Here is a 13,429-nt window from a genome sequence, read left to right as displayed (position 1 = left end):
GTCTCGTTTTCCAGTCAGTTGGGATGATGCCAGTCTCCCAAATGGAAGCAAAGATTGCTTGCAATGCCAGGAGGACAGCAATACCACCAGCATGGAGAAGTTCACCCCGGTTACCACAGATCTCTGCAGCCTTTGCCCCCCTCAGCTGGTTCACCAGCTGTGCAGTCTCACTGAGATTGGGTGGTTCACAGCTAATTGGAGGATCAGCCTCGAGAACTGTGGACCCAGAGATATCCAACGTCCTAGCCAGAGGATCATCTTTGAACAACTGCTCAAAGTAACCAGCCCAGTGGGTCACAGCTGCAGTGTCATCTGTAAGGACCGTTCCATCAGCTGCCGTGACTGCGACTCTCCGAGGAACAGATTCAGATGTGTGTAATGCTTCGATTCCTCTGTAAGCAGGATGTGGATCACTAGACAAAACATGGTGTGTCACTTGTTCACAGATTTCTCTAATAAACGCCTCTTTATCTGCCATCAGAGACCTCGCAGCCGTCCTTCTTAGTTCCCGGTACAGACCAGAATTGCCATTGAGCCTTGCACTGCGACTCCTCTCAATAAAATCCAGGGTGCCCTGCGAGATGAAACACCTCCTTCTGGGAACACCGCTAACACCAACACAACCCTCAGCAACCTTCAGGGTATTGTCACGGAAGGTCTCCCACATCACATTAGTATCGGCAGTCGTACCGAAATCTGAAAGTTGTTCACACAAACAGTATGCAAACTCATTAGAAACAGCCTAGTCTTGGAGTCTGGCCAAGTCCAGGCTCATTTTCCTAGTAGGTGGTAACCTACTGAACCTAAGCTAGATCCTAAGAGTAGCAACAACAAGTTTGTGTTCAGAATTCACAAACTGGCCTCTTCTGTAGATTCTGTGGTTTTGCAAGATCCCCCATTGTCTGCCCATGAGGATGTGATCAATCTTTTCAAAGCACCCCCAGTATTGGAGTACCAAGTTCCACGATGTGGTTCAGGACACTGGAACCAGGATCCAGCGGTTTGCAGCCCCTGACATTTTGCAAAGTCAAGGAACATGGAGCCACTTTCACCACGGTCACCAGACCCATGGGGACCAAGACAATCCTCATAGCTAGCCCAGTCAGTGCCAGTGGCTGCATTGAAGTCACCCATGACCAGAGGAGTGTCACCTCGTGGGCACCCATCAACCACCGAGCGAAGCTGCGAATAAAATGTCTCCCTCACCAAGACATCACTCACTGCGGTCGGAGCATACACTGAGACAACAACAACAACATTCATTAATATAGCACATTTTCATACAAATAATGTAGCTCAAAGTGCTTTACATGATGAAGAAAAAGAAAAAAGACAAAGTAAAAATTAAAATAATACAACACTAATTAACATAGAATTAAAGTAAGGTCTGATGGCCAGGGAGGACAGAAAAAACAAAAAAAAAACTCCAGACAAGACACTCAGAGAATGCCGTTATCTGAGTCTCTTAATACGCTCGTTGAAAGGAGTGACATCGGAAGAAGCCAGTCTGCTGCAGCAACAGCTACTCCCCGAATATGACAGCCATCAGACCGACCAGACCAATAAAAGGTGCATCCACCTACAGAGATCTGGCCAGTCCGCGGTCTTCGCACCTCAGAGAGTGTTGCCACTGAAATGTGAAGTTTACGCAGGTCCTCCAACAGCAGAGGAAGATGAACATCTTGCTGGAGAGACAAGACATTCCATGTGCTCTCCCGTATGGACCTCCTCAAATTGGGATCCGAGTGTTGCAGTGCAGTGGGCGACACCTCAGCACCACACCAGTTCCAATCCCCAACAGATCTGACCCCATTGGCCCTCCAATCGTTTCGACTCTTCCGGGGATGGTGCTCCCGAAGGCTTTCCCCCATCCCCTTCATGATGCGAGCAGCCTTCCTATGGTCAGCTGCAGCAGAGCTACTCCTGCGGTGAGCAAAAAGGAGTCCTTTCTGTAGTCTCGGACCTTTGTGATGTTTTTTTTACGGTGGCTGGAGTTCCAATCCTGCCACCAACCCCCATGATTTCCCTGCAAGTTGGAGCACCGCTTGCAGGGCCGGATGCAGTTTAACGTCATACCCAGGACAAACCAAATGTGAAAGGGGCACCTCTGACTAATTGCATATTCTGTACTTATGTACTGTAAAGGTTTCAAGTCCAGTAGACACCTCTGTATAAATGGCTACTAATGACAGGTACTGACATCCAGTATTGAGTTTTGGAAATTCTCCTAATAAGAGCCAAACATTGGAAAACAAAATGCTTTTGAAATTAAAGGGTGTCCAAAAAGAGTGTGCCCTGTCACTTTTTCTTAGCATTGCAATTTCTTTGGATTTACCACAATAAGCAGTATCATTTAATTAGTCCTGCGGTGGGTTTGCACCCTGCCCAGGATTGGTTCCTGCCTTGTGCCCTGTGTTGGCTGGGATTGGCTCCAGCAGACCCCCGTGACCCTGTATTCGGATTCAGCGGGTTAGAAAATGGATGGATGGATGGATTTAATTAGTCTGTAGTTTTATATAACTTTTCATCACAACATGCTTTTCAAAGCAAATAAGAATAATATGCGATGCTTAGTGGCAGACTCAGGGGGAATGAGACCCCCTGAGGTTAAATCTTTCATTAAGTTCCAGCAAGCTGTATCAAGTGAACCACAGAAAAAATAGCATGCAATGTCAAAGCTTATGAGTTGCCTAGGCTTGAATGACCCCTACACAAATTATGAACAGCCAAAGAAGCCTCAGAAACACCTGAGATGATGAGCAATATAGTGAGAGATAGATGCTCAATGATGCCTGGTAGCCATCACAGCACAGCACAAGAACAACTCATGAAGATCCCTCAACAGAGGGAATGCGATGTCAAATATTAAAATCAAAGAGTGTGTGAGCTTTCAAATATCTGTTTTGAAGGAAGAGTGAAGTAGAGAGAAGGATTGAGGGAGGAAAAATACTTTAAAACATTACTATATGGCACCTAATTATTTTCACAATATTAAGTATTTTTAGCTGTAACAGTAAAACTGAAATATATAAAAATACAAGTAAATAAAAAAAAAGTTAAAACTAAGGATAAAAACACATTGGCAGTTTTACTTGTTCTCCAGCTTGCGGACCCTGCACACTTTTGTCAAGCCACCAATAAACATGTATATGTATGGTCCAGTAGAGGTACTTTCAACTCAGTAATTGTACAAGGTACTTATTGCATCATAGCCCAGATAACTTCTCCAAAGCACAAGGGATTCATACACAAGGGCGTGCAGACTCTTTCCATCTGTGACTCAAAGAACGCCTTTACTTTTAAAAAGGCTGTTAAATTGTTGTCATCAAAATTTAAATACCTGAGAAGTAAGCATAACATTATGCATCTGTGATTTGTTGTCCACAAAAAATGTCATGTTTTTTTTTTTATCAAAACTTCAGACTTTTGAATTATGTCTTGATATACAAGAAATGCAAAGAAAACCTGCAACTTACATCAGTGTGTGCTGCTGGATTCTTTGCTCTGCACATCTGTTGAACTCAGGCACAGTTACAGCAGACTGAAGTTTAATCTCTGTTTGATACTTCTGCCTTACACCCTGGGGATCCAGTGAATGGTAGTTTTGAAAGATGCCCACCAACCTTGCACACACATTCACAAGTGTCATCATAGTGTGCCGTTTCAGCAAACTTCTCACCTTTAAGTGTGTCACTAAATGGTATTGTGCTCTCAATGGTCATTATTGAAGAACTGTCACTTTTACCACATGCTAAATCACTTTCATTTTTATCAGGATCACTTTTATTCACCAGTATCTCAAATACAGCAGTTTAACTTAGTAGTTTTGGAGCTGCTTATTACAGAACAATAGATAGAGATAGATATATACTTTATTAATCCCAAGGGGAAATTCACAATATGACATTAAGATAATCTAAGTAGACAAACTTATGTTATAAACAGTTGCAGAATACTGCAATTATAAAGGAGATGTGCAAATGAAAGTGAAAAAATGTGTGTGTGATGCATTCATTTATGAAATGAAATCAGAGATCATGCTAAAGGGGTTGAAAAGGACTCAATTGGCCTGTCTAGTGGAAGGAATATTTAGGAATATTTCTTTGAAAAAAAAACTTTTTTTCATTTATATGGATACATTTTGGGGTTTCTTGCTATAGCCCAGGTTAGCCCATTGTATAAATTCAGCCATGTTGATGCTGTGCTATGCAACATTGTCTGTCAATCCTAAAGCTTCTTTCTTTATTAAGATCATGCAGTATGTGTAGGAATGCAGAGAAGTTTGGGAATTACAGAAATAAAACTGCACAAAAGATAAAAAGATTATTTTTCAGTGAACCTAGTTGACATAACTCAACCACATACACATGTAACACCGTGCAAGGGAAGAAAACAAGCCAGACAGCATTTTCTCAGTGCAGGCAAAAACTGCTGAATTTATTATTGAACATGCTTAAACTATATACATAACTATTGCCTCTCCATTCATCACCCCACCTCTTCCCACACTGCAGTGCATGTGAATTGTGTCTTTACAGAGGTGCAGCACTTCTAGCCTCAACACAAGCATAATAGTAAACAGTTTAGTAAGATAAAGGTTAATTGCTGAATGTATTACAGGACATGCTCTGTGTGCTTATCAGTCTTGAATCTTTGATATACCATATAGACCATAACAATAATAATTTAAACATAGTCATAAATAATTCTGGCTTGGCTTACAGCATTTGTTAAGAAGGTTGGTCATCATTTCATTGACTGCCAGTTTATCTGTTTTAGTGTGGTCCACTTCGCTCGTTCCCACATTCTCTTTCTCCTTTCAGTCCCTTTGTCTTACCTGTAAACTGTTATTTGAGTAAGTCATTTAGGGGCATTCCTTTAGTTATTGTCTTTGGGGGGGCAGGATATCTTTAATTCACACTTTAGTGTTGCTGCCTGTTGCCTTAGGTTGTGTACGTTTTCAAGCCATTAGTAACCCTGGTCTATTATACTTTTACACTAATGGCCTCATGATATTTTGAAAATGTAATTTTCTACAGTTGTGAAAATTTTCAACAAATGTGAATTGCTTCTTGCGGCATCTTCTGCTCACCTCTGAAGCTCTGACACTTTATTACACTACTAGCAAAATACCCGCGCTTCACAGCAGAGAAGCAGTGTGTTAAAGAAGTTGTGAAAAAGAAAAGAACATGATTGTCAATGTAATTGTTTTGTTACTGTTATGAGTGTTACTGTCATATATATATATATATATATATATATATATATATATATATATATATATATATATATATATATAAAAAAAACTGCTCAAAAAAATTAAAGGAACACTTTGAAAACACATCAGATCTCAATGGGAAAAAGAAATCCTCCTGGATATCTATACTGATATAGACTGGGTAATGGGTTAGGAATGAAAGGATGCCACATCGTTTGATGGAAATGAAAATGATCAACCTACAGAGCCCTGAATTCAAAGACGCCCCAGAAATCAGAGTGAAAAAATTATGTGGCAGGCTAGTCCATTTTGCCAAAATTTAATTGCAGCAACTCAAAATTGTACGCAGCACTTTGTATGGCCCTTGTGTTCTTGTATACATGCCTGACAACATCGGTGCATGCTCCTAATGAGATGACAGATGGTGTTGTGGGGGATCTCCTCCCAGATCTGGACCAGGGCATCACTGAGCTCCTGGACAGTCTGAGGTGCAACCTGGTGGCATTGAATGGACCAAAACATAATGTCCCAGAGGTGTTCTATTGGATTTAGGTCAGGAAAGTGTGGTGGCCAGTCAATGGTATCAATTCCTTCATCCTCCAGGAACTGCCTGCATACTCTCACCACATGAGGCCAGGAATTGTCGTGCACCAGGAGCCACTGTACCAGCATAGGGTCTGACAATGGGTCCAAGGATTTCATCCTGATACCTAATGGCAGCCAAGGTGCCTTTGTCAAGCCTGTAGCGGTCTGTGTGACCCTCCATGGATATGCCTCCCCAGACAATCATTAACCCACCACCAAACTGCTCATGCTGAATGATGTTACAGGCAGCATAATGTTCTCCATGGCTTCTCCAGACCCTTTCACTTCTGTCACATGCTCAGGGTGAACCTGCTCTCATCTGTAAAAAGCACAGGGCACCAGTGGTGCATCTGCCAATTCTGGTATTCTATGGCGAATGCCAATCGAGCTGCATGCTGCTGGGCAGTGAGCTCAGGGCCCATTAGAGGACATGGGGCCCTTGGGTCACCCTCATGAAGTCTTTCTGGTTGTTTGGTCAGAGACATTCACACCAGTGGCCTGCTGGAGGTCATTTTGTAGGGCTCTGGCAGTGCTCATCCTGTTCCTCCTTGCCCAAAGGAGCAGATACTGGTCCTGCTGATGGGTTATGGACCTTCTATGGCCCTCTCCAGCTCACCTAGAGTAACTGCTTGTCTCAAAGAATCTCCTCCATGCCCTTGAGACTGTGCAGGGAGACACAGCAAACCTTCTGGCAATGACACGTATTGATGTGCCATCCTGGAGAAGTTGGACTACCTGTGCAACCTCTGTAGGGTCCAGGTATCGCCTCATGCTACCAGTAGTGACACTTACTGTAGCCAAATGCAAAACTAGTGAAGAAACAGTCAGAAAAGATGAGGAGGGAAAAATGTCAGTGGCCTCCACCTGTTAAACCATTCCTGTTTTGGGGGTCATCTCATTGTTGCCCCTTTAGTGCATCAGTTGTTAATTTCATTAACACCACAGCAGCTGAAACTGATTAACAGCCCCCTCTGCTACTAAACTGACCAGATTAATATCCCATAAATTTCATTGACTTTATGCTATACTCTGATTAAAAAGTGTTCCTTTAATTGTTTTGAGCAGTATACTGTATATATATATATATATATATATATATATATATATATATATATATATATATATATATATATATATATATATATATATATATACACATACACATATAAACATATACACATATCTACACATACACATATCTATATCTATATATACATATACACATCTACATATATATACATATATCAACATATATACACACATACATATACATACACACACACATACAGATAAATATACATATATACACACATACACATACTATATATATATACACATACATACATACATATCTACAAATATATATATATATATATATATATATATATATATATATATATATATATATATATACTGTATAAGCATACATACATACATTGTCGCAGTAGGGGGCAGTAGTGCTCCCTTGAACCCTCAGGTACCACGCCAAACACCTGGTAAAATTGCCAAAATGATTATATTTATTATAATAATGTGCACCAAGCACCCTCCACTCCACTATATTCATAAATCACAATTACAATAACCAATAAATAATAATCACAATCCTCCACTCCCAGACACGTTGCCCTCCTACCACCCAGCTCAGCTCGTTGTCTGGGAGTTCCCTCAGTCCTTTAATTCTCCCTGACCCGGAAGTCTTTCTGCCCAACAGTTCCACAAGTCCTTATTCCTTCCGGGTCAGGGTAAACAGTACTTTTCTTCACCCCGGAAGCCCGTCGCTCTTCCTGTGACGAACTTCCGGGTCATGATGTCCAAATGAGTCTATTGGCCTCCCGACAGTGACTCCCAGTGGCCCCCAAGGTATCCAGCAGGGCTGTGTATAAAAACTACATAGTCCATGAGGCCCTGCTGGAATTCGGGGCCCGTATATGCTCTCGGGAGAGCTCCTCCTAGCGGCCAGGGGGTGAGGGCCGGAGTAAAATGCCGGCAATCCACCACAACATACATACAGGTATATATCTACATATGTATATACTGTATATAGCAAAATCTCCACGCTTCGCAGCGACGAAGAACTGCTTTGAAATTTTTATTAAGAAGAAAAGAAAACCTTTTTAAACTGAGGGAAAATATACCAATAACTATCTGTTAAGGATCTCTTTGTATACCACATTGTCAGTTCAGCAGTCCGGTTGTAATATGACCAAGCTGTGCACTGAGATTACTTTTGAGAATGCAACGTATAGTTTTGTTCAGGAGGAAAGCAATGTTGCCTCAAATCAATGGCAACCTTTTGTAGGGTGTGTCCCTGAGACTTATTAATTGTCATTGCGAAGCAGAGCCTTACTGGAAATTTGAGGCATTTCAATTGAAATGGGAGATCAGAGGGTATAAAGGTGATGCCAGGAATACATTGAGTGTGGCGCTCTGCTGTTTTTTTGTGTAGCTGCCTTCACAGAGCTTCTCCTCTGCTTTATAAACGAACGCCATATAAGACCATCGTTTCTCCTTGCTTCGCGGTTCTGTACTGTTTTATTGTTCGTTTATTACGATTCTTATAGTTATTATGTAGCTATTCGAGACTTACTTTACTGTTTAGGTACCCATTTCCTTTATTTAATCCGTGGCTTGTACGTTATTTTTTGTTTGTTTATTATGATTATAGATATTTATTGATTCCCTTCTTTAGCTGACTGCCTGCTCATATAAGACGCTCCGCTGTTTTTTTGTGTAACAGCCTTTACACAGCTTCTCCGCTGTTTTATAAACGAACGACATATAAAGCCATCACCTTGTCAATTGTGTAATGCATTTTTTGAACAGGTTTGATGCATGGAAGTAATCACTCGTACTGCGTTCAGTCAGTTCACGTGAGCTGCTCTCTTATGTGATGTTGCGATGTCCACGGCTTTATTTAATGTTAGCTATGACCCAGCACTTAAAAGTTTCTGGCTGCACTCCGGTTGTAATATGACGAAGCTGCGCGAGCTCACTCTTGAGAATACAATGTATAGTTGTCCAGGAGAAAAGCAATCTTGCCTGAAATCAATAGCATCGTTTTGTAGGGTCTGTCCCTGAGACTTTTTACTTGTCATCACGCAGCAGAGCCTTGCTGGAAATTGGAGGCATCTGAATTGAAATGGGAGATCAGAGTGTATAAAGGGGATGCGAGGAATACATTGAGTGTGGAGAAACTCTAGAGACAGCGTGTGTATTAACTTGTGGATTTTTCTGTGAGTATTTGGTGGCAGCGTGATGAAGTTGCTTCCGCAAGACCGTGTTAGCTGTGGAGCTCAACTTGGAGCATATTCTTTTCCTACCTTGTCAATTGTGTAATGCGTTTTTTGAACAGGTTTGATGCATAGAAGTGATCACTCGTACTGCGTTCAGTCAGTTCAGGTGAGCTGCTCTTTTGTGTGATGTTGCGATGTCCACGGCTTTATTTAATGTTAGCTAAGACCCGGCACTTAAAAGTTTCTCGCTACAGCAATTTTAACTCCGTTACAAAGTGATCCAAAGTCTGGTTTATACCACGTGTTTTCTCATTAAACTTGTATCTCGCGAATAAAGTATTCGGCATTTTTCTTCAGCACTCTTTGGGAGCTCTTCCTTCTTTTCTACGTACTGCGGTCACAGTCAATTCACGTGATTACGTGGGAGGCGTGATGATGTCACATGCAGCTCCACCCCCCACAGCCGTCGAGCTAACGTCCATTACAGTATATGGAGAAAAATAGGTTCCAGTTATGACCATTACGCGTAGAATTTTGAAATGAAACCTACCCAACTTTTGTAAGTACACTGTAAGGAATGAGCCTGCCAAATTTCAGCCTTCTACCTAAACGGGAAGTTGGAGAATTAGTGAGTGAGTGAGTCAGTGAAGGCTTTGCCTTTTATTAGTATAGATCACTCCAATCAATGTCACAACCATAGGAGAGGTGCTTAAAAACACACAATCATTTTTTTTGTACACAAAGAATAATCAGGCTGAAATTAGTTCAAGTCTAATAGAAAGAAAAGCAGGCCTGATAGAAGCAAAGTGTAAATACTTCATAAATCATATATCATCTCACCAGGCATCTCATATCTCATCTCACCAGGCAACACTGGTTTTCTGTGTGATATTTTATTTTCTTCAAAATACTTTTGCTGACTCACAGAACTGCTACTTTCACATTATTTGATATAGTTGCTCTCCACATACCAGCCTGACAGACAACTGAGATCTTTTTTATGGCTCTCTTACTATTTCAAAGACTAATTTTGCAGCTCTATGTGAAGGCTGTCAGATTGTCAGGAGGAGTTAATACCTAAAAATTGACTTGGAAATTTAAAGGTTGTAGACTCAACTCCCACCACTTAAACCCTGAACAAACTACTTAACCTGTCAGCACTTCTATTATAATAGTTTTCTTACTTAAAAATTAGCTTTCTATGTTAAGTGCTTTTATATAGCGCACATTATAAAATTATACTGTAAAGATTGGTTCTGATATGGAGATATCTGCATTACCTTTTCTAAAGTAGAATTGTAATTGTAGGCATGCTGTTATTTTACTTAAACAATGAAAAATCATGGTTGTGCATAATGTTCTAATAGTAAAGTGCATGTTATGTTTGGCAGGGATATTAATACAGTATCAGTTTAAACTTAAAACTAAATGTGTCCTACTTGCATAAAATAATAAATAAAGAATATTTTTTTCTGAGATATTACTGTTTCTAAAATATCATACTAGGTTTTCTTGTGGAGTTGAAAGGTTTCAAAAGTAATGATCAAAGAAGAACTGCGTCATCTTTTCAAGATGAAAGTGACACAATCAATAATGCTGCTTTGCTCTCTTCTCATTCTGAAGAAGACAGCTATGATCAGCAAAAAGGAATGTAAAAGACACAACAATGTACTTTTCCCAAAGATATATATATATATATATATATATATATATATATATATATATAGTATATATCTTTTATTGAATTTATTAAAAGCATATACTGTAACATTCCATACAATCAAGTTAAACTTAACAAAACTAAAATCAAATCAACCTCCACCCAGAAAAAAGAGGAAGGCCAACAACCAGAGAAAAACTGTTAAGAGTAGTAAAGAGAGAAAGGAATGTTTTCTCCCTAAGATATTTTAATGCAGAGTTTAAAAAAGCTATTTTTGTATAGTCACTTTAGCCAAAATTTAAAGTTAGGAATTTAATTGCATTTCATTTAAAGGTAGTGGCACTGTAATGACATTATTTTACAAGCTGATTATTTCATTCTAAGGTTCCATACATACCCTTGGACATCATAACTCTTGGATTACTTGCCACCCTGTTGTAAGATTGTGTATCTACAGTGCCATTAATAACAATTTCATATAGTCATATTTTTCATGCACTGGAATACAGTATGTTTTTTATTATGTAAAAAGAAGGGAAAATAAAGTAAAAAGGCATTTTGTAAAATAAGAAAAAATACTGTAGCAGGGTGAATGATGAGTCAGGGCAAAGGCTAAATGTTTGGTGTGCCAACCGGGCAAAACCAAATTTAACAACAAGAAAAAGGAAAATTGTAAAAAAAAAAAAAAAATACACAATCATAGATAGGCTCTCTCAGCTAGGTACAATTCCATTGAATCAGTGCTCTCAAAAGTCACTATTGTGGTCAGATCTTAAATGACACACCACCTTTTGGGAAAGTGTACCTTTTATAATGAATGGAGTGGAAGGGGCGGGGCTTCCATGGCTTTCTTGTCCTCAATGGGTGGTTTCTCATGAGTTTCTCGTCGCGGGGTTGTACCACATACTTTAAGTGAGCCTGGAAGGTAACACTTTGGCATGCATACATGACTGAAAAAAATCTCATTATACAGTATTCTTGAGTATTGCATGTCTACCAAAAATGCTTAAACCAAATCAAGCTCAATAAAGCTACAGATATTCTGGTTAATGGCAAAGTGACTCAGTGGATATTGCTGTTGTCACACAGATCTTTAGCTCTGGTTTTGAGTCCCAGCCCAGGCACCATCTGTGTGGAGTTTGAATGTTTTGCCTTTGTCTGCATAAATTTTATTCTAAGCCTTCTTATTTTGCTCCAATGTCCTGAAGACATGAGAACAATTTTAATTAGAACAGGCCATACAGCCGAACAAATCTTGCCAATCCTATCCACCTAATTTTTCCAACATAACATCAAGTCCAGATTGAAAGGTCCTGGGATCCACTGTATTAATTAACAATTTAAAAACTTCGATTGTGTCACCTCTTAATCTCGGTTTGTTCAAATGAATGATTTCCATGAATTATGTTGAAGTTTGGAGAAATCTTCAAAATTTGTTGGAACATCAACATTTTTAATTTTTTCTTTCTATTTTCCATGTGTATATTTATATATATTTTATGGTTCACATTCAGAGTGGCTTTAATTTTTTAATATTAAAAACACAATAATTAAGAAAAGGATGAACAATGAACAGGAAAATTAATTCAGGTTTTGATTCTCTGAACTACAAATGCCAAAAACAGAATTCTTGATCCTAATTAGCAAGGTTTCAAGAGGCCTCATTCCAATGAGATGGACCTGTTGACTGTTCTTGACACTTTATGGTTGGCTACATGTCATCCTTCTTCATTCTTCTTGATTCCACCTCTTCCTTTGACACAGTAAACCATCAGATTCGCTTTGTCACCTTCTCTGACCTAGGCATCATAAGGAATACTCTCAGTTGTCTTGAAGCCTACCTCTCTACCAGATCCTACAGTGTGTCTTAGAGAGGAGAGATTTCAAGGGTGCATCAGGCAAGCATGCAGATGCCCTAAGGATATGTACTGGATATTCTCTTTCCCTCCTCCAGAGAACCACACAGTCTCAGCTAGAATTTCGGCATGTCTCACATATATTGTAACCTGGATGAAGGAGCACCATCTCCATCTCAACCTGACAAAGACGTACCTCATTGTTATCAGTGAGTGCATCAACACCCCATTGCCATTCAGCTGAGCTCATTACCACTGATGTCCACCAATTTTGCAACCGTGGGCAGGGATCAATATCTTGTTATACTTCAGTGAGAACACTACAACTGTCTCTCATTCATGCAGATTAACTGTAGAACATTTGCAAAAAAGGGTATACAGTGTAGCTTCAGGTTGAGACACTGAACTTGTCATGCCTTGACTACTGTAGCTGTCCACTAGCAGGAGTACCTGCATGCACTACCAAGCGGCTGTAGATGTTTCAAAGGTTAAAGGCACATCTCATAATCAACCAGCCAAGACAGATGCATGTCACTTCTCTTTTCAGGTCACTACACTGGATCCCTGTAGCAGCACATATTAAGTTCAGATCTTTAAACTACAGTGTTTCATCACTTATGTGCATGGTGACACTTTAGGTTCTATGGTCTTTTTTATCCAATAAGGTATGTTAGAAAATGGGATCTGGTGTTGCCACCACTGCATAGCATCATGTTTTAATCCAGATTCTTTTTATATGTAGTTCCTAGCTGTTGGAACAAGCCACCCACCTCCATCCTCACTTAAAAAGCTTTTGAAGACTCTATTTTGCTGTGAATGTCTGTCTAATTGATACTGACTTTAAAAAGTACTTTGAACTGGTTTTGGTCTTATC

At 39.8% G+C, this 13,429-nt stretch overlaps 1 protein-coding gene across 1 annotated transcript in view; it reads left to right on the top strand.

Moving 5' to 3' along the window:
* grpr (gastrin-releasing peptide receptor) overlaps positions 1-13,429 on the top strand; it is a 115,318-nt gene that overhangs the window by 36,980 nt on the left and 64,909 nt on the right. The gene's annotated exons all lie outside the window — the stretch shown is intronic.

This window comes from Polypterus senegalus, chromosome 2 (genome assembly GCF_016835505.1).
Source record: "Polypterus senegalus isolate Bchr_013 chromosome 2, ASM1683550v1, whole genome shotgun sequence".
NCBI classification, from domain to species: Eukaryota; Metazoa; Chordata; class Cladistia; order Polypteriformes; family Polypteridae; genus Polypterus; species Polypterus senegalus.
This window is presented reverse-complemented; position numbering and strand designations above follow the sequence as displayed.